Here is an 18,851-nt window from a genome sequence, read left to right as displayed (position 1 = left end):
ATAACATTTAAAGTCTAAAGAAAGACCCACTATAGGCTGATTTAGTTCTTGTATAATGTATGTTTAACTACTACACGGAAATGTTAAAACGCCAACCAGGAACTGTTCGATATTTAAACTGCCCAAATATATAAATGGCGGCATGGTATGATCCAGAAGAAGGCGGTTGATTGGCTCGTTATTTTAGATTCCAGAAACGGAAGATAAAATGTATTATTTTAACCGTCACGTAATCAGTTTTGGAACGTATAAAATTAGCCTGGAACTAGAATGTTGCATCACTTGCGGTAAAGCTGATTATATATCAAATATTTGATGAATGACTTGGTTTCTCGACAGAACTCAAGGTAGTACTTAATATATTTAATTTTATTGTATGAGTCAAGGTAGTACTTAATGTATTTTAATTTATTGACTGGGGTTTGTCGTGTACACGATACGAGTTAATAATATAAATATTGCCCGGGCAGCGGCGCTATAGCCTACGTATATATCGAATTCTAACTGCCAAGGGATCTTTTACGAGCTCACCAATGTGCACACGGGACTTCGGTTTTCCAGCCCATCCGAAAGACCAGACATTTATAAATAACATTTACTGATATATACAAATATATATCTACACTATATAATTTTTTAACAAATTATTTCTGATTTGTCAGAAAAAAATTGTCAAAACGACGTGATCTCGTATGGTTTTAGTGACCATTTTATAACATTTTTACCTGATCTGTAGCAATTTCGGCCAAAAACAAATATTTTTCAATTCTCTTTATCCAGGGTTTAAAAGTTTTAGGTTCCCCCGAAAAAGATTCAACTAAATTGGAAATATCAAAGTTGTAGACAGTCCACTTATTCCCCCAGAAAAATTCTGAAATAAAGTTGCAACTTTTGAATTTTCAGCCATGATCGAAAATTTGCAAAGACAAAAGCTAATGTACGGTTTCAACATCTATATAATTAAACAATGCATTATGTAAGAGCTAAATCTGCCTATTGCAGTTCTTACTTTAGGCCTAACATGTTATATAAATTATTAATTAGACATTAATTAACATACATTATGCAAGAGCTAAATCTGTCTATTGCAGGTCTTTCTGTAGGCCTGAAATGCTATCTAAATTATTAATTAGGCATTAACTTATCCAGACCATAATCAACTCTCAATGTCAAAGCTAGCCTGCGATATTTATTGGATTTAATTCGATTTGCCGCTCAACTTTCATTCATGATTTAATCATAATGTATAATCGAGACTATGTTTTTTATCGTACCGATGATCGAGGCTAGGCCGAAATTTCAATCGCTTAATTCTCGATTCATAGTGAATCAATTTGACTGAAATTTTCAGCAAATTGCCTCTACATTATCTAATTTTTAACTATTATAGTGCGAACTGCCAGCTCTTTATCTAATCTCCCATAATGTATATATAAATAGTTTAAACTGAGAACTTTTGCCGATCGGGGGAAATGTGTTCAAGCTGCCAATATTGTAGTTTCTTTAGTAACGAAAATATGAGAGCATGCCCTGTCTGCTCTCTTCGAACTTTTGCCGATCGGGAGAAATGTTTTCAAGTTGTGAATATTGTAGTTACTTTAGTAACGAAAATATGAGAACCTGCCCTGCCTGCTCTCTTCGTTACTGGTGAGACTTAATGACAACTAGTATGAAAATAAGGCTTTGCCCCATCTCGGGTCTAAGGCTATTTTAGAATCCTTACCGTCTGTTTTGCGCCGCGATTCTTCTTTGAATACCACAAGAAATCATTTTCTGCCACAACCGACACAAATTTATAATAATCCAACACTATTTTCATGTAGAATTGTGCGCTAGAAAAACATAAACAACATTCATTCAAATCTGGCGGCCATTGTAAACTGACGCCCGCGCAGACCGGTTCATAGCTGCCCTCAGCCAATATTCCAAATTTAGGAATGGAATTTGTTACCGTAAATGAAAATTCATGATGTACATGTACATCAATTAACGGACTAAACTTGCTATCTGATACCACAAGGTGTTTTATTCAACATACATGAACAATAATTACATAAAATCTATAAAATTGAACAGCGTATTATATTGACCTTTATAAGATATTTAAAATCTCCTAAGAAGAAATAAATACTTTAAATAAATACAAGATAATTAAATCATATGAAGTAAAATAAAAATGTATCTCAACCATTCAACACGAATTATTACATAAAATCTATCAAACACTTGTATTTGTTATTTTAATAAAAAAAAAACCTATTTCCAATACTTTTACATTCCTCTCTTATTTATTTACAGTATTTTTAAAATTTGTGTATTTTTTTAACATCATTTTATTTATTTATTGAATATTTGAGGTACATTTTTATTTTACTTGATATCATTAAAATTTGATAAAATGTGTGTTGAATGGCTGAGGTACAGTTTTATGTAACATGCGGTGTCCCTCGGGGTAGCATTCTAGGACCTTTGTTTTTTCTTTGCTATGGTAATTTTATAACTACAAGCATTCCTGCTGACTGTAACCTCAGATACTGATGACAGCGCCATTTTATTGCCGCAATTCTTAATTCATATTTTTTATTTTTATAACATATATCATTTTCATTTCATTATACCATTTTGTTGAGAACATGCCCTCTAGTGATGACATGACCCGATCTGCTACTAAAGGACCTCATTGGAAATAAACCAGTTAATTTTCGTGTTTTTCTATCTAGGGTACTTGCTTATAAAAATACGAAGTCTTCCAAAATCGGATTTGCGGGTTAAGACTAGTAATTACTATTCAAAGACAGATTTTTACTTAAGCGGCCGATAACTGGCACATTAACCCTACATGGTCTAACACGCTTCCTTTCGGAGATATTTGACATTTTAAGACATTTCCTGCCATCTTGGAATGATAGTCGATATTCTCAATATGTAATATAATTCTTAAACCTAACCCAAGACATAGCCTTACGTTAACCCACAATCCTCCGCAACAATCACGCGCCCTAACCTGTTAACATCTCGTGACCTTGTGAAAGAGATCTAACCCTGTTTGGCTGAAGCCATCAGGGTGAAAATCTATTAAAATAGACCTTATACCGTCTACAACTGTTTGAATACTAGGACATGATATAAATAAATGTTCCATATTTTCAATACCATGACTATTACATAATTTGCAGTGGGGTTGATCTATGGTTAAATACTTATATAACTTTTCATTAGTAAAAATAATATTATAAGCAACATACAAAGCGATATTGACTGGGGTCTGTAATGAACATAATATTATGAGCAATATGTAGTGAGCAGCCATGCCCCCGTCCACACCCACGAGCCTTTAACGAAGAATCTATACAATGACGGTCTTCGAATAATATATTTAATAAAAATATCTCTTTTTTTAAAAACAGAAATGAAAGTAGAGCTAATCATCACATCTTGCCTATTAACCTTTCTTGTGGTCGGATTTGTAGAAGGCAGGATTATTTGCAAGGAAGATTTTTTTACGTATTATTCGTATAGTTACGACGGATGCAGCGACCCTTTCAACTTTCCTTACAAGCGCCGTTTTCAGCCAGCATGTGATAAACACGATCTCTGCTATTCATGTGTAAGTAACAGTCTAATTACATTACATTAACATATAGATCAGACTCTTATTTTAATATTAACCATAATATTCGATACGAAAATGGGATTAACACGACTAACCAGGCACAAATGACTGCTGTTCAATTCGGACTGTTCACGTGTTATATTGAACACACCTGATTGGTAACAACAATAAATACGTTCGAGTGAACTATACACCGGAGCGGCATGCACATGAAAAGTTATGACGCAATAATTTCTTACCTAGGAAAAAAATCGTAAAAAATGGCTCAGTTACTGGCTACAAATGATAAACTGATATTGGGACAGAAGAGTATGAGTACAAGTATAACAGCGTAATGAAGGTTGAATTTGAATTTCGAGAAAATCGAAACGAAACTTCCGGACAAAATGTCCGTTCTTTGTACGCAAATTGTGTAAACGCATGTAATACGAAGGTTGTGGACACTCTAGAGGTCACAATATTTATCCGATTATGATCAAACTTAAAATATATCTTTATATCTCACAGATCTCAGTCCCTTTGATAATTGCGCGTTTTTAGCTTGTGGTCCCTCTGGAGTTCATTATTTCTATGCGATTGAAAACAACGTCTGATTATATCACCATTACACCCTAATGAGTTCAAATTTCGTGAATGTCTGACCAAAATGGCTCATTTCTGGATTATGGCCCTTGATTGTATGAAAAATCGCTTTTGTTTTTAGCTTGTTCTCTATCCATCTCTTGCAAAATGTGGGCGTATCTCTCCTGGCAACCGCTTGTACTAGTATTCGATTGAAATCTCATTACTATCGGTGCTTTTTCTGCTATGAAGTAATAGTTTGTAGACAGTCTTTTACTTTTGGGGGGTTGGATGGCCGAAGCGTGCGTTCTCTATCATTAAGTCTGTCATTGAGTCAATGGGCGTGGTTTCGATTCCCCGGTTGTACGTGACAATGAGCAGGGTCACCTGTCCAACCTCGTGGGTTTTCTCCGGGTCCTCCGGTTTCCTCCCACTACTAAAGACCCCTACGCGCATGCGAAATATTGAAATAAAATTGAACCATGTGTTAGTCCCGAAATGACCTAATTTGTGTCGAGTGGACTACAATAGAGCGACAAAAACAGCACAATACCTGTAACAGCACGAAATGGCAATAACTTTGTTTGTGGACAACCTATAGGTCACAATTTGTATCCGATTTTGATGGAACTTGAAATGTAGGTCTATCTCTCAACAATCTCACTTCCTTTCGATAGTGGCATGTATCGGACCATAACTTCATGGATTATTGTCCCTGATTGTACAAAAAATCAAGGACACTCCTAGAAGTTACATTTTCATCTGATTTTAATGATTATAACCCAAAGATCTTGGTTCCTTTCGATATTCGCGCATATTGATCTTCCTGAATTATGTGACCCCTGATTATAGGAAAAATCACGTTTTTAGCTTGTCCCTCTAGAAGTCACAATTATTATCCGATTTAAACAACCGTTCGAGTATATCACCGTTATACCGTAATGTTGGTTCATTTCGAATTTCGTGAAAATCGGACTAAAACCGCCGGACACAAAGGTTGTGAACCCCCTAGAGGTCACAATTTTGATCCGATATTGATTAAACTAGAAATACATGTTTATTACCCACAGATCTTGGTTTCTGTCGATATTCGCGCATATCGGAACATAACATCCTGAGTTACTGCTCTTGATTGTACCCAAAAAAAATCGCGTTTTTAGTTTGTGGTCCCTCTGGTGTTCATAATTTCTATCGGATTAAAAGAACTGTTTGATATATCACCATTACACCCTAATGACTTCAAATTTCGTGAAAGTCTGACCAAAATTGCCGAACAAAATGGCTGTCCCTCGAACGCAAATAGTTCAAAAATTTCAAGGTTGTGGACACTCTTGAGGCCACAATCTTGGGCCAGTTTTGATGAAACTTTAAAGTTATGATTATATCACAAAGATTTTTTGGTTGTACGAAAAATCAAGTTTTTAGCTTGTGGACTCTATAGTGGCCACCATGTTTATTCGATTTAAAAAAACAACAAAAACGTTTACATGTATCACCTTTACACCCTAATAACGGTTGAGTTCGAATTTCGTGAAAATCGGACCGAAACTGCCTCACAAAATGACGGTCCCGTCTACGCAAATAGTGCAAAAGTATGTAATATAAAAGTTTTATCAGATTTTTATGAAACTTAAAATATATGTTTGTTTCCCCAAGATCTCGGTTCCTTTCCCTTATTGTGCATATCAAACCGTAACTTCCTGGATTATGGTCTTGATTGTACGACAATTCGCGTTTTTAAACTGTGGACCCTCTGGATGTCACAATTTTTATCGATTTTAGAAACCGATTAAATGTATCACCGTTACACCATAATGATGGTAAAGTTTGAATTTCATAAATATCAGATTGAAACATGCCCGACAAAATGGCCGCGCCTTGTACACAAATAGTGTAAAGGTATGAAATACCAAGGTTGTGGACCCTCTAGAGGTCACAATTTTTATCTGATTTTGGCGAAACTTAAAATATGTTTATATACCGAAGATCTAGGTTCCTGTAGATATTCATGCATATTGGACGTAATTTCTGGATTATGGCCGCTGATTCTACAAAAAAAACCCAACATATGTTCCTTTTTTGAGCGTGTTCGCTGTCTATCTCTTGTATGGCAGCCGCTTGTTAGTTTCTGTCCTCATCTTCAAAACACATATCCATCCATTCAAGATACAGTCTCAGTTTGCAAGAGATGAACGAGAAAAATAATAACCTGACCTTCAGAGTGCAAGACATTTCCTGAAATTAGCTTTCTGGGGTATCCAATATTACGACAGTGAAAGTATGATAAATTAAATGTTGGTGATATGTCGTTCAATTAATCAATGTTTAAATATTATGATTTATATTTTCAGGGATATACACGTGGGGTGTCAAGGTCAAGGTGCGATCGAAAATTTCTCTACAATATGAGGCATATATGTTATTCTTCTACTAGTAGCCGGACTATATGGCGCTCCAATTGCATTGCAAACGCAAATGTATACTACGGTGCGGTTAACGGATTTGGTGCTTTGAGTTTTTCATCACGTCATAAGAGTTGGTGCTCAAGGAATTGGGTTTCGTCTTGTATACATGGCAAGGAAGTTTCCTGGAGATCACATACATAACAACTACATTGCAATGTCGCCTGGATGTATAATACCGCAAGGATATGAATTATAATGTAAGACTGGTTGTTTTAGGATATAAAACTGTTATAGTTATAGCTTATCTTTGTTAAAAGTTTCAATATTTTTTGACGCAGCTTGTTCTTGTTCATCTTCGAAAAAGGCCCAAAAGCTTCACTAATTCAAGTAAGATGAACTTGAAACTTGGCAATAGTTTTCCTTTGGCAATCACGCATCGATCGACTGACTTCGGCTTTATTTTGACGCCACCATTCCAAGATTGTAGCGATGACGACATACTGTGTACCCTGTCCCCCATTCCGCTATCTTCATAATATAGAAATTTTGAATTCTTTTGGGGTGACCGGCTTGCCGTTAGCCACTTGTTCATTTAAAGCATGGTATAAGTTACCTATCTTCGTTGGATTTTAACCTTTAACCTCACAGTAAACAGATTTGCTGGGGCAACGGGAGCGGAGAATAAAATTACCCATATTTCTGGGTATCCCTCTGCGCGACTCAAACCACAACGTAATGATAATGGACGACTAACTTCCAGCAGCAGCATTGACCTTCATCAGGAGCATGGACACGTGACCCGTACAGCGAAGCCCGTTTGTTGTCTGAGACGGTCTACAGCACAGCGGTGTAAGACTAGTTGCTCTTTCGACTGAAATGCTTTGGATAATACTTGATTAAATTACCATATTACAAGAATGAGAAAATCTGTCCTTGTTATATTCTCAAAGATTATATTTGACGTACAGAGCGTAAAAAAAAGCTCAGCAATTATTTGTTTCTTCTTTAAACTTTAGATCTGTTGCTTCTAGCACTATATCCAGGTGGGTTAAAGAAACTTTGAATTATCTGGTGTAGGCGAGGATAAATTTAAAGCCCATCCCGTAAGATCAGCATCTTCTTCTGCATCCTTGGATTCTGGATGTCCTATTTCAGATATTCCCAAGACCGCTAATTGGTCAAATCAGGAGTGTTCCCAGAAATATTATAATAGGGAAGATGTGGCGTTCAAATACTCTAGTTTAGTGTTAAATAATAAATAAATTATGTTGATTTTAGTGTCTTTATTTACTTGTTGACAATCCTTTAAACAATGCATATTACATCCGAGAATGCCAGAAATACGTATAGGGTTATAACCCCCCCCCCTCCACCTTATCCTAGCGCCAGAGGGATGAGAAGGAATCAAGGATTATATGAATACAGTAATACTACTATATAGTATAGTATCAGTCTTCTTACATCAGATTTAGATAAAGAGCTGCCAGTTATCGCTATAATGAAATGGGGTTTAACCTCCTACTGTTCTGCTGCGAACTGGGCTAATACAGACAGGCACACGCCATACAGTGTGTTATAAGGGAAATTTTGCTCGGACAGCGGCACTACGGCCTACTCTTATATCGAATTCCCACTGTCAAGGGATCTTTTACGTGCACGGCAATGTGTATACGGGACTTCGGGTTTTTCGTGCCATCTGAATGACTAGACAGCTGTCCTTGTCAGGCCGTCCGTTTTGCACCACTGACAAGGGGAAACCACGTCGGAAAATCCAGATGAACTTTCTCGGCAAATGCAGAGATCGAACACCCGACCTCCAGGCTCGCGAGCCAGCGCCTTACCCACATAGACACCGCCCCCCCCCCCCCCATATGTTGAAAATGTCAGTCAATCTACTTCATTCGGAGTGATGTTAGGAATATTTGAAGAGAAGCGGAATTTCGATTGACATTGCTACCTTTGTTCAATTAGTAAGCAGAGGCTCGATTATTCATTAAATCATTAACCGTCAACCGTGTTTAAATTCTTTGAACATCTCGAGCATCCAATCATATCGAGGGTTGATTATTTTTTTTTATATAAACGATATTTATTCAGAAAACTGAGGGGATTGGGGAACAGGCAAAGCGTATATAAACCCCTCTCCCGGTTACAATAAATTACATAATATTACAATATTTTGAAAATAAAGAAGTAAAAAGAATAGATAAATGAAAATTATATATATACATATAACCCAATGAAAATATTTACATGTAAACATAAATTTGAAATAATTAAAATCAGCTATTTTTAAAATCTAAATCTTTCGGGTTGTTCAAAAAAATTATGGACCTCGTTAAATACTGACACGTTTTCGTTGTATGATAGTGTTTCCGATCCATATAGTAGCACTTTAATGTTTTGTTGATTATGGTTTTGGCAAGTTAATAAATGCAGTAAAGACCTTTAATAGGCTGATCTAGCTCTTGAATATCTTTAAGTACTACACGGAAATGTTAAAACACCAACCAGGAACAATTCGATATTTAAACTTCCCAAATATATAAATAGCGGCATGGTATGTTCTAGAAGGCGACAGCTGATTGGTTCGTTATTGTAGAAGGGGGCAGCTGATTGGCTCGTCATTTTAGATTCCAGAAACGGAAAATAAAATGTATTAATTTAACCATCACGTAATCAAGTTGGGGAACGTATAAAAATGGTCTGGAACTAGAATTTTGCATCACTTGCGGTATAGCTGATTATATATCACGTGTTTGATGAATGACTGGGATTCTCGACAGAACTCAAGGTAATATTTAATATATTTTATTGACTGAGTCACGGTAGTACTTATTCTATTTCTTTTAATTCGCTGAGTCACGGTATACTTGTTCCATTTCTAATAATTGACTTGGGTTTGTACTGTATAGGTTCTAGTTATCTCCAATCTGTACATTTCGGCAGTGTAGGGCCTAACATACAGGCGGAAGGATAAGATAGTTAATAGGTTGACCTTAGAAAAGAGGCGAGAATTAGTATTACAGTCAATGAGTAAATTAAAGGAGTACTTTGGCCATATTATCCTATTTATAAATCAAAGTTGAATATTAATTTTGGTTATTATCGCGTAGATTCAGTTGAGCATATATAACATTTACTGGTACATACAAATTGTCTTCTTCTTCTTTACTTGAAGGGGATCACGTGGCTAAGTGGATAAGACGCTAGCTCGCTAGCCTGGAGGTCGGGTGTTCGATCCCTGCATTGGCCGAGAAAGTTCATCCAGATTTTCCGGCGTGGTTCTCCCTTGTCAGTGATGCAGGACGGAGGGGCTGACAAGGAAAGCTGTCTAGTCGTTCGGATGGGACAAAAAACCGAGGTCCCGTGTACACATTGGCGTGCACGTAAAAGATCCCTTGGCAGTTGGAATTCGATATAAGAGTAGGCCGTAGTGCCGCTGCCCGGGCAAAATTTCCCTCATAGCACACTGTATGGCGTATGCCCGTCTTCATTGGCCCAGGTTAGGAGCAGAACAGTAGGACGTTAAACCCCATTTCATTTCATTTCATTTCTTTACTTGAATTCTCGACAGAAGGTATGTGACGTGTTTGTGGACAATAGCGCCCATGTCTAAATATCTGACAATCTCTTTGAATAGCTTTACCATAAAATACAGGTCAAATTCGTTATTCTTTTAACTAACAGGGTATGGCACTACATGAAAATTACAATTGCTTGTGCAAGAGGATGGTCCTAATGTTAATTCCTGCATTGGCCGAGAAAGTTCATCCAGATTTTCCGGCATGATTCGCCCTTGTTAGAGATGCAGGACGGAGGGCCTGACAAGGAAAGCTGTCTAGTCGTTCAGATGGGACGAAACACTGATGTCCCGTGTACACATGTGCACGTGACCTCGGTTTTTCGTCTCATCCGAATGACTAGACATCTGTCCTTGTCAGGCCCTCCGTCCTGCATCACTGACAAGGGGAAACCACGCCGGAAAATCGAGATGAACTTTCTCGGCCAATGCAGGGATCGAACACCCAACCTCCAGGCTAGCGAGCCAGCGCCTTACCCATTTAACCACGTGATCCCCTCATTAACTAATGAAAGCCGGGCTATAAAATATAACTTAGATGCACAAAAGTCAATGTAGGAGAAATAAAATTGTCTGACCCACAAAAGGGGGAACCACGCCGGAAAATCTGTATGAACTTTCTTGGCCAATGCAGGGATCGAACACCCGACTTCCAGGCTAGCGAGCCATGCAGTGTCCGTTTGAATATAACACCACCAGAAAGTGATACTGCAACAAAACATCATCTATTACCTTCTGGAAGATCAAGGCACGATACTTGATATTAAACCAAACTTGTTCATCATAGTATATAATGAGACAGGGCTTTACCTACAGAGCAGCCCCCCCCCCCCACCCACCAGCCTCCAAACAAGACTGATCATACAAAATAACTATTTGTTGTTGTTTTTTAACAGAAATGAAAGTAGAATTAATCATCATATTTTGCATGTTCAGCCTTCTTATGGTCGGAGTTGTAGAAGGGGAGATCAGATGCGGCACGTGGACTTACAGTCACGACGGATGTAGCGACCCTTACAACATGCCTTTCAAATACCGTTTCCGACAAGCATGTGATAAACACGACCTCTGCTATGCATGTGTAAGTTACAGTCTAATTAAATATAGATCAAACTCTTATTTTAATGTTATATTAAAAACACGAATTAGAATTCAATATGGATCCATTTAAATCAATATTGAATTTATTATCTTACCGAGCAACTAGGGGCACCTGATAGCCAACATTTAATACACAAAGAACAGTTTAAAACCAGTTCCCTTGTCCGATATCGCTATGATCCCGAGCGCTATTTCTAATTGCAGCATGGGCGGGAAATCTTCCTTTGTTCTTTTCGTTGAATAAGTAGATTTTTTTCCTCTAGTAGATTGGGTGGAGCTTAACCGTGCAATAACTAGACATGTTCAATTTTATTGCACACTTTTGCTGATTTACGCCAGTTTTAGTAGAAGTCATATAGATATGTGGGGTGGGTTTTGTGTTAAATAACAAGCATGTTAAGCAGGTGTCAATGTTACAAGTCATTTATAGCACGCTTCATTCGTTAACATTCATTAACTAATGAAATGAAATGAAATGGGGTTTAACGTCCTACTGTTCTACTCCTATACTGGGCTAATGAAGACGGGCATACGCCATACAGTGTGCTATGAGGGAAATTTTGCCCGGGCAGCGGCGCTACGGCCGACTCTTATATCGAATTACAACTGCCAAGGGATCTTTTACGTGCACGCCAATGTGTACACGGGACCTCGGTTTTTCGTCCCATCCGAACGACTAGGCAGCTGTCCTTGTCAGGCCCTCCGTTCTGCATCACTGACAAGGGGGAAACCACGCCGGAAAATCGAGGTGAACTTTCTCGGCCAATGCAGGGATCGAACACCCGACCTCCAGGCTAGCGAGCCAGCGCCTTACCCACTTAACCACGTGATCCCCTCATTAACTAATGAAAGCCGGGCTATAAAATATAACTTAGGTGCACAAAAGTCAATGTAGGAGAAATAAAATTGTCTGACCCACAAACGACAAAAGGAAAATGTAAATAATTTGACTAACCGGGCGCATTTGAACTGCATATTTCACCGAATATAACTGATTAGCAATTCATTTTCGTCTATTTGAAGGCACCATGAAATAGATCTAAACATCCTATGTTTACCCTTTCCACATTTGCAGGCCATGCTAATATCCGAAAACCCATGCCTTCTTGTAGAATATTTACAGTTTCTATTCTCATCTCCAAAACACATATTCATATTCCGAACTTTGTTAAACATACATTATGCAAGAGCTAAATCTGCCTATTGCAGGATTTCTATATGCCTGAAATGTTATCTAAATTATTAATTAGACATTAATTAACTTATCCAGACCATAAGTTTATGCGATGTTTATTGGATTAGGTTCCGATTTGCTGTTCGACTTCCATTCATGATTAAATCATGAAATGGATAATCGAGGCTGTTTTTTTTATCGCACCGACTTTAGTAATGATGATCGAGGCTAGGCCGAAAATTCAATCGCTAAAATCTCGGTTCAGGGTGGATCAATTTAACTGAAATTTTCAGCAAATTCCCTTTACATTATCTAATTTTTAACTAATATAATTAGAACCGCCAGCTCTTTATCTAATCTCCCATAATGTATCTTCAAATATGGCATCCATTCTAAAATAAAACTAACACGCAATTGCCATGGAAGATGCGCTCTTCTGTAGGACTATATAGAGATTCTACTAATCGTCTTTTTTGATATAAAAAAATATCAACACATGTCGATAAATTAAAAAAAAAATCCGAGGCTCTTCCGAATCTTTTTGTTTCTTTATCGACGAGTGGGGATATTCTTTGATATCAAAAAAGACGAGTAGGAGATTTTATTTATCACCCAATCCTTTCTTACATGCACAAATAAATAAATATAATTCTTTGCTGAAGATTTCACTTTTAATGAATCTGATAACATTATGGCGTATTGATACATCATTTTTTGACAGCAATTCAACCATTGCAAAGTCCTTTATATTGGCACAGTGTTGCCATCAAGGACATTTGAATAACAATAGTTCATTTTTAATAAAAAAAAAAGTTACTTTTAATAAGTAGATTATGAAATATAATCACACAAGCGATATCTACTGTAGAATGTATTATTGGGTGATAATCTAATTTCCTCAAAGACTGTTGCAATAACCTGATCTTCAGAGTACAAGGCATCTCTTCAAATCAGCTTTCTGAGGTATCGAATATTACGAGGTGAAATGAAATGAAATGGGGTTTAACGTCCTACTGTTCTGCTCCTATACTGGGCTAATGAAGACGGGCATACGCCATACAGTGTGCTATGAGGGAAATTTTGGCCGGGCAGCGGCACTATCGCCTACTCTTGTATCGAATTCAAACTGCAAAGGGATCTTTTACGTGTATACACGGGACCTCGGTTTTTCGTCTCATCCGAAGGACTAGACAGCTGTCCTTGTATGTTTAATGTTGCTGATCAATGTGTAAATATTGATTATGATTTATATTTTCAGGGATATACACGTGACGTGTCAAGGTCAAGCTGCGATCGAATGTTGCTCACAAATATGAGGAATTATTGTTATTCTTCTTATAGTGGAGGTTCGACCCGCTCGAGTTGCATTTCTAACGCAAATGTATACTACAATGCGGCGAGACGATATTTGGGTTCGACTTTTTCAACAAGGTCAGCGAGTTCCTGCTATCGCCGGGGGGTTTGGGATTGTATCCATGACTAAGGTCTATGCATTTTTATATTAATATTTAGCATGATTTTGTTTTTTGTTACTAACATGTTATGCATATAAACTAACTTCAAAGTCAACTGGATATATATGAATATTACAATGGCCTATCGACCTATAGTCTCTAACCTCCAGACAAATATTCTCTGAATATTGTACATGGCCGAATAAAAACTAACGTCAAAGTTGACTGGATATATATATATAAATATTGCAGTGGCTTATCGACCTATAGCGTATAGTCTCTAACATCCAGACAAACATTCAATGAATATTGTGGAAGGACGAGTAAAAACTATGCAGTGGCCTATCGACCTATAGCGTATAGTCTCTAACATCCAGACAAATATTCTCTGAATATTGTGGAAGGGTGAATAAAAATTTCAAAGTCGACTGGATATATTGGCCTATCGAACTGTAGTCTCTAACATATTCTCTAAATATTGTTGAAGGGCTAATTTCAGTTAATCCAGACAATTATTATTCTCACGGTCTGTGAACTCGGCCCATTAGTAACAGTGTTACTTAAACATACATTATGCAAGAGCTGAATCTGTCTTTTGCAGGCCTTTCTTTAGGCCTGAAATGTTATCTAAATTATTAATTAGACATTAATTAACCTATCCAGACCATAATCAACTCTAGATGGCAGCGCTAGCCTGCGAACTTTAGTGGATTATGAGCCGATTTAATGCATAACTTTCCTTCACGATTTAACGATTAAATGGATAATCGAGACTATGGTGTTTATCGTACTGACTTTAGTAATGATGATCAAGGCTAGCCGCTTAGTTCTCGGTTCATAGTGGATCAATTTGAATGAAATTTTCAGCAACTTGCCTTTACATTATCTAGCTTTTAACTATTATAGTGAGAACTGCCAGCTCTTTATCTAATCTCCCATAATGTATCTTTAATTCGGTGGTCATTATTTTAATAGATCATTATGGATCTTAAAGGGCATATGGCTCTATTATTTGCAACCTTAAAATAGACGAAAATAAGTATAAAACACACATTAATGTAATATGAATGAATATATTATAATTTCTAATCAATTATGTTCTGTGAAATATCTTATAAGTCCAAATTGAACGATAATGTTTACGCCTGCTTAGTGCATTCTACAAATTTATAAAAAAAACTATTTTGTTGTTTGTGAATCAACTAATTACTTCTTCGTTGCTTTTTCTTTGTTAATTACAAATGGCATCCGAAACCATAGAGTACACGACTCGTGTACTGATTTTAAAATGTTCACTGTGTCATAAAATTGAATATTGGGGTCCAATACTTTCACGGCAAGATAACATTAATATTATTAAAATGGATCAAGATTTAATTGTAATTCGTGTTTTTAATTTGGAATATTATGAAAAATATTGAGTTAGAGGTGTAGCTCCTTTAATTAGCCATTTTTATCGTTTCTTATTGTATTTCATGTTGTCTTATATCTCCCTAATGCCCCCGTCAGACCGGGGTGGCGTCCTCACAGCGCTGCTGCGACCGTACGGCGACCAGAAAATGCACAAGGTCGCCGGCAAACGTGAGCACAACACGAACAAATGTCCCAGAAATTATAAACTTGAAAAAAGTCGCATTCTCATAGCTTTCTAGTTCAGATCGCAGAACCTTGAGCATGTTCAAAACAAACGCCATGACTAGGCGATCATTGGCGACCACAGCACCGATAGCTGGCGTTTCTACCACGCTTATGGCGATCTTGACGCGCTCTAAAACCAATTTCCATCGCCGTAGCAACGCAGTAAGGACGCCACCCCGGTCTGACGGGGGTATAATCGCCTGTCTCCAGTACCTTTTTTCTTTATACTTTTTATATATCTGTTAGCTAAATCGTTTTAATTACCATATTGTTTGTTTATATAATGATAGATTATAAGATTAATGCCATAGTTCTCCATATTATAGACCAAAACGAGTCAGTCATGGAAAACATTTAGGAGATCAACTTCAGATCATATTCCTACGGACAAACTTTATGTACATGTATTTGGATATTTGGAGACACACGTTTATGGGATGAGGCTACCCGAAAAATGCTTTCTGAAATTCTAAAGCTGGTGAATGGAAATGAAATGAAATGAAATGGGGTTTAGCGTCCTACTGTTTTGCTCCGAACTGGGCTAATGAAGACGGGCATACGCCATACAGTGTGCTATGAGGGAAATTTTGCCCGAACAGCGGCACTACGACCTACTCTAATATCGAATTCCAACTGTCAAAGGATATTTTACGTGCACGCCAATGTGTACACGGGACCTCGGTTTTTCGTCTCATCCGAATGACTAGACAGCTCTCCGTCCTGCATCACTGACAAGGGGGAACCACGCCGGAAAATCTGGATGAACTTTCTCGGCCAATGCAGGGATCGAACACCCGACCTCCAGGCTAGCGAGCCAGGTGAATGGAAGATGGCGCAAGTCGTTAGGAAATGTAATAAACAAGGGAAAACTAACATTAAAAATAAAGAAAAAAAAGTTGTTGCCAGGGTTAACACATTTTTTCGGAAAAAGTATGAAAAATGTAGGTACCGGGTGACACAAAAAAAGCGTTCATCACCTAAACTTGGTCGACGAAGAGGGGTCGTCAGGGACCTCCTGTGGTTCCAGCAGGATGGTGCCACCCCCACACCTCAAAGGAATCATTGGCATGGCTACAGCAGCGTTTCCCTGACCGACTGATCAGCCGCAGGTGTGACCCAGAGTGGTCGCCGCATTCACCGGACTTGAACGCCCCAGATTTTTATCTGTGGGGATACCTTAAGGACAGGGTGTATGGCAACAACCCCCAGACTATCCCTGATCTGAAGGCAGCAATCACAGCAGCAATAAAAGCGATCCCAAGGGAAGAATGTGGGAGGGTCATCGAGAACTTTGCCCGCCGGATCCAAATGTGCTTGCAGCACCGGGGAACTCATTTAGAGCACATTTTGTGAGCGCCAGTTAAACAAAGAGTTTTTGTGGTACAGACTTGAAACTTTAAAAGATGTCTGCTACATAGACTCAACCTAATGTAGCTGAATTTTTGTGTTAATCTAAATAACATTTTAGAAGTTATTCGATTTTTATTGATGAACGTTTTTTTTGTGTCACCCTGTACATTATATCTTTGTAACTAATAAAACTATATCCCCCAAATTTGCTGGATATATAAACTAATATCTACCACAGAATCAGACAGAAAACAATTTGAATTATCTTTAATATTTCAAAAGTTATCAAAATATTTCTCTAAGACAAAATATTGTGATGAGGCAAATATTTAAACACCATATTCCAAGAAACTATAAAAAAATTATAGAGAATAACTGTCTGGTTTTTGGGTCATCATTAAAGAATAAGCAGTCCGAAAATGAGACATTTCTCTTTATTAGTGCCAAATATATGCTAGATAAACTCTAGTTTTCATTTGTTTATTACATTTCCTAACTACTTGTACTATTTTCAATTCAATAGCTTTAACATTTCAGAATAAAAGATTTCGGATAGCACCCCCCCCCTCTTAAGTCAATTCCCGTATCCATATTGGAGTTTATCTGCTATTAAGCATTTTTTTTAAACCAAGATTATTAACATTAATTGCGAACTGTAATTACTTGTAGAATATAGAAATATCAACAACCAACACGATTCTTGTTTCCATTTGTTCAACCACGAAATATTCGAGACACAAAACAGGAAGATCACTTGTACAATATGAGTCTGGATGGGTTGTCAAGATTTTAGAATACCAACTTCATTGGCTAGATTATCCAGTCTTATATGTAATCATGTACGAAATCTACTGGGGGGTTGGATGGCAGAATGGTTAGCGCGTCCGCGTTGTATCTTTGTCTGTCATTGAGTCAACTGGCGTGGTTTCGATTCCCCGGTTGTACGTGACAAGAAGTAGGATCACCTGTCCCCAACCTCGTGAATTTTCTCCGGTTTCCTCTCACTGCTAAAGACCCCTACGCGCATGCGAATTATTGAAATAAAATTGAGCCATATGTTAGTCCCGAAATGGCCTAGTTTGTGTCGAGTGAATTCTCTCTCTCTCTCTCACCCCCCCCCCCCCCACACACATACTTTTTTCAGCCAGATAGCATTATAAGAGAGGTAAAGAGTCTTAAAATGAAGCGTCTATGGCCATAAAATTAATTTAAGAATTGTCAGTTCAGAAAATGTATTAATCATAATTGGGAGTCACGATCCACGTTTGTTTATAATAATGCAAATTGAACATGTGAAATCAAAATGAAATTGGGTTTAACGTCCTACTGTTCTGGTACGACTGTGCTAATGAAGAAGGGTTTCTGTACGTGTAACCAGATGTGTACACAAGACCTCGATTTTCGTTCCATCCGAACGACTATACGTCATCCCTTGCCAGGCCCTCCATCCTGCACCACTGACAAGGGGGGGACCACGCCCGATGAACTTTCTCGGCCAACGTATTTGAATGTGTTTTTAGCCTTATGGACATGGTGACATTTGCTTAAAGGCCCAACTTCTTTTGAATGAAATATCTTTCGTTATCCTGACCCTTTGCCAGTTTGGGAAACTCGTTTATTAAAAGTAGAGCTTCAACTATTTATCGGAGCTAACATCCTTAGTTACCAAGATGACGTCACAGTCCTTTGACTGGTCCTAGAAAAAAAAAATGGTTCCGTGAGTAAGATGCTGGCTCGCTAACCAGGAGTTCTCGTGTTGGCCGAGGGTTTTCAGGCAGTTGCCCCTTTTTCAGCAGTGTCTAGTAATTCGGATGGGACGAAAAACGGAGGTACCGTGAGAGAGAGAAATGGGGTTTAACGTCCACTCGACACAAACTAGGTCATTTCGGGACTAACATGTTTTTTTAATTTTATTTCAATAATTCGCTTGCGCGTAGGGGTCTTTAGCAGTGGGAGGAAACCGGGGGGCCCG

At 37.8% G+C, this 18,851-nt stretch overlaps 2 long non-coding RNA genes across 2 annotated transcripts; both read left to right on the top strand.

Moving 5' to 3' along the window:
- The first annotated feature begins 228 nt into the window (after window positions 1-228).
- LOC130014314 (uncharacterized) lies at window positions 229-7,851 on the top strand. The gene is made up of 3 exons (XR_008789267.1): window positions 229-347; window positions 3,408-3,607; window positions 6,526-7,851. It is a non-coding gene; the product is annotated as an uncharacterized LOC130014314 (long non-coding RNA).
- A 1,413-nt stretch (window positions 7,852-9,264) lies between these two features.
- Window positions 9,265-15,268, top strand: LOC126832064 (uncharacterized). Its single transcript, XR_007684536.2, has 3 exons — window positions 9,265-9,373; window positions 11,059-11,243; window positions 13,696-15,268. It is a non-coding gene; the product is annotated as an uncharacterized LOC126832064 (long non-coding RNA).
- The last annotated feature ends 3,583 nt before the right edge of the window (window positions 15,269-18,851 follow it).

Source organism: Patella vulgata, chromosome 9, assembly GCF_932274485.2.
Source record: "Patella vulgata chromosome 9, xgPatVulg1.2, whole genome shotgun sequence".
NCBI lineage: Eukaryota > Metazoa > Mollusca > Gastropoda > Patellidae > Patella > Patella vulgata.
Note: the sequence above shows the minus strand (reverse complement) of the source record. Positions and strands in the feature narration are given on the sequence as shown.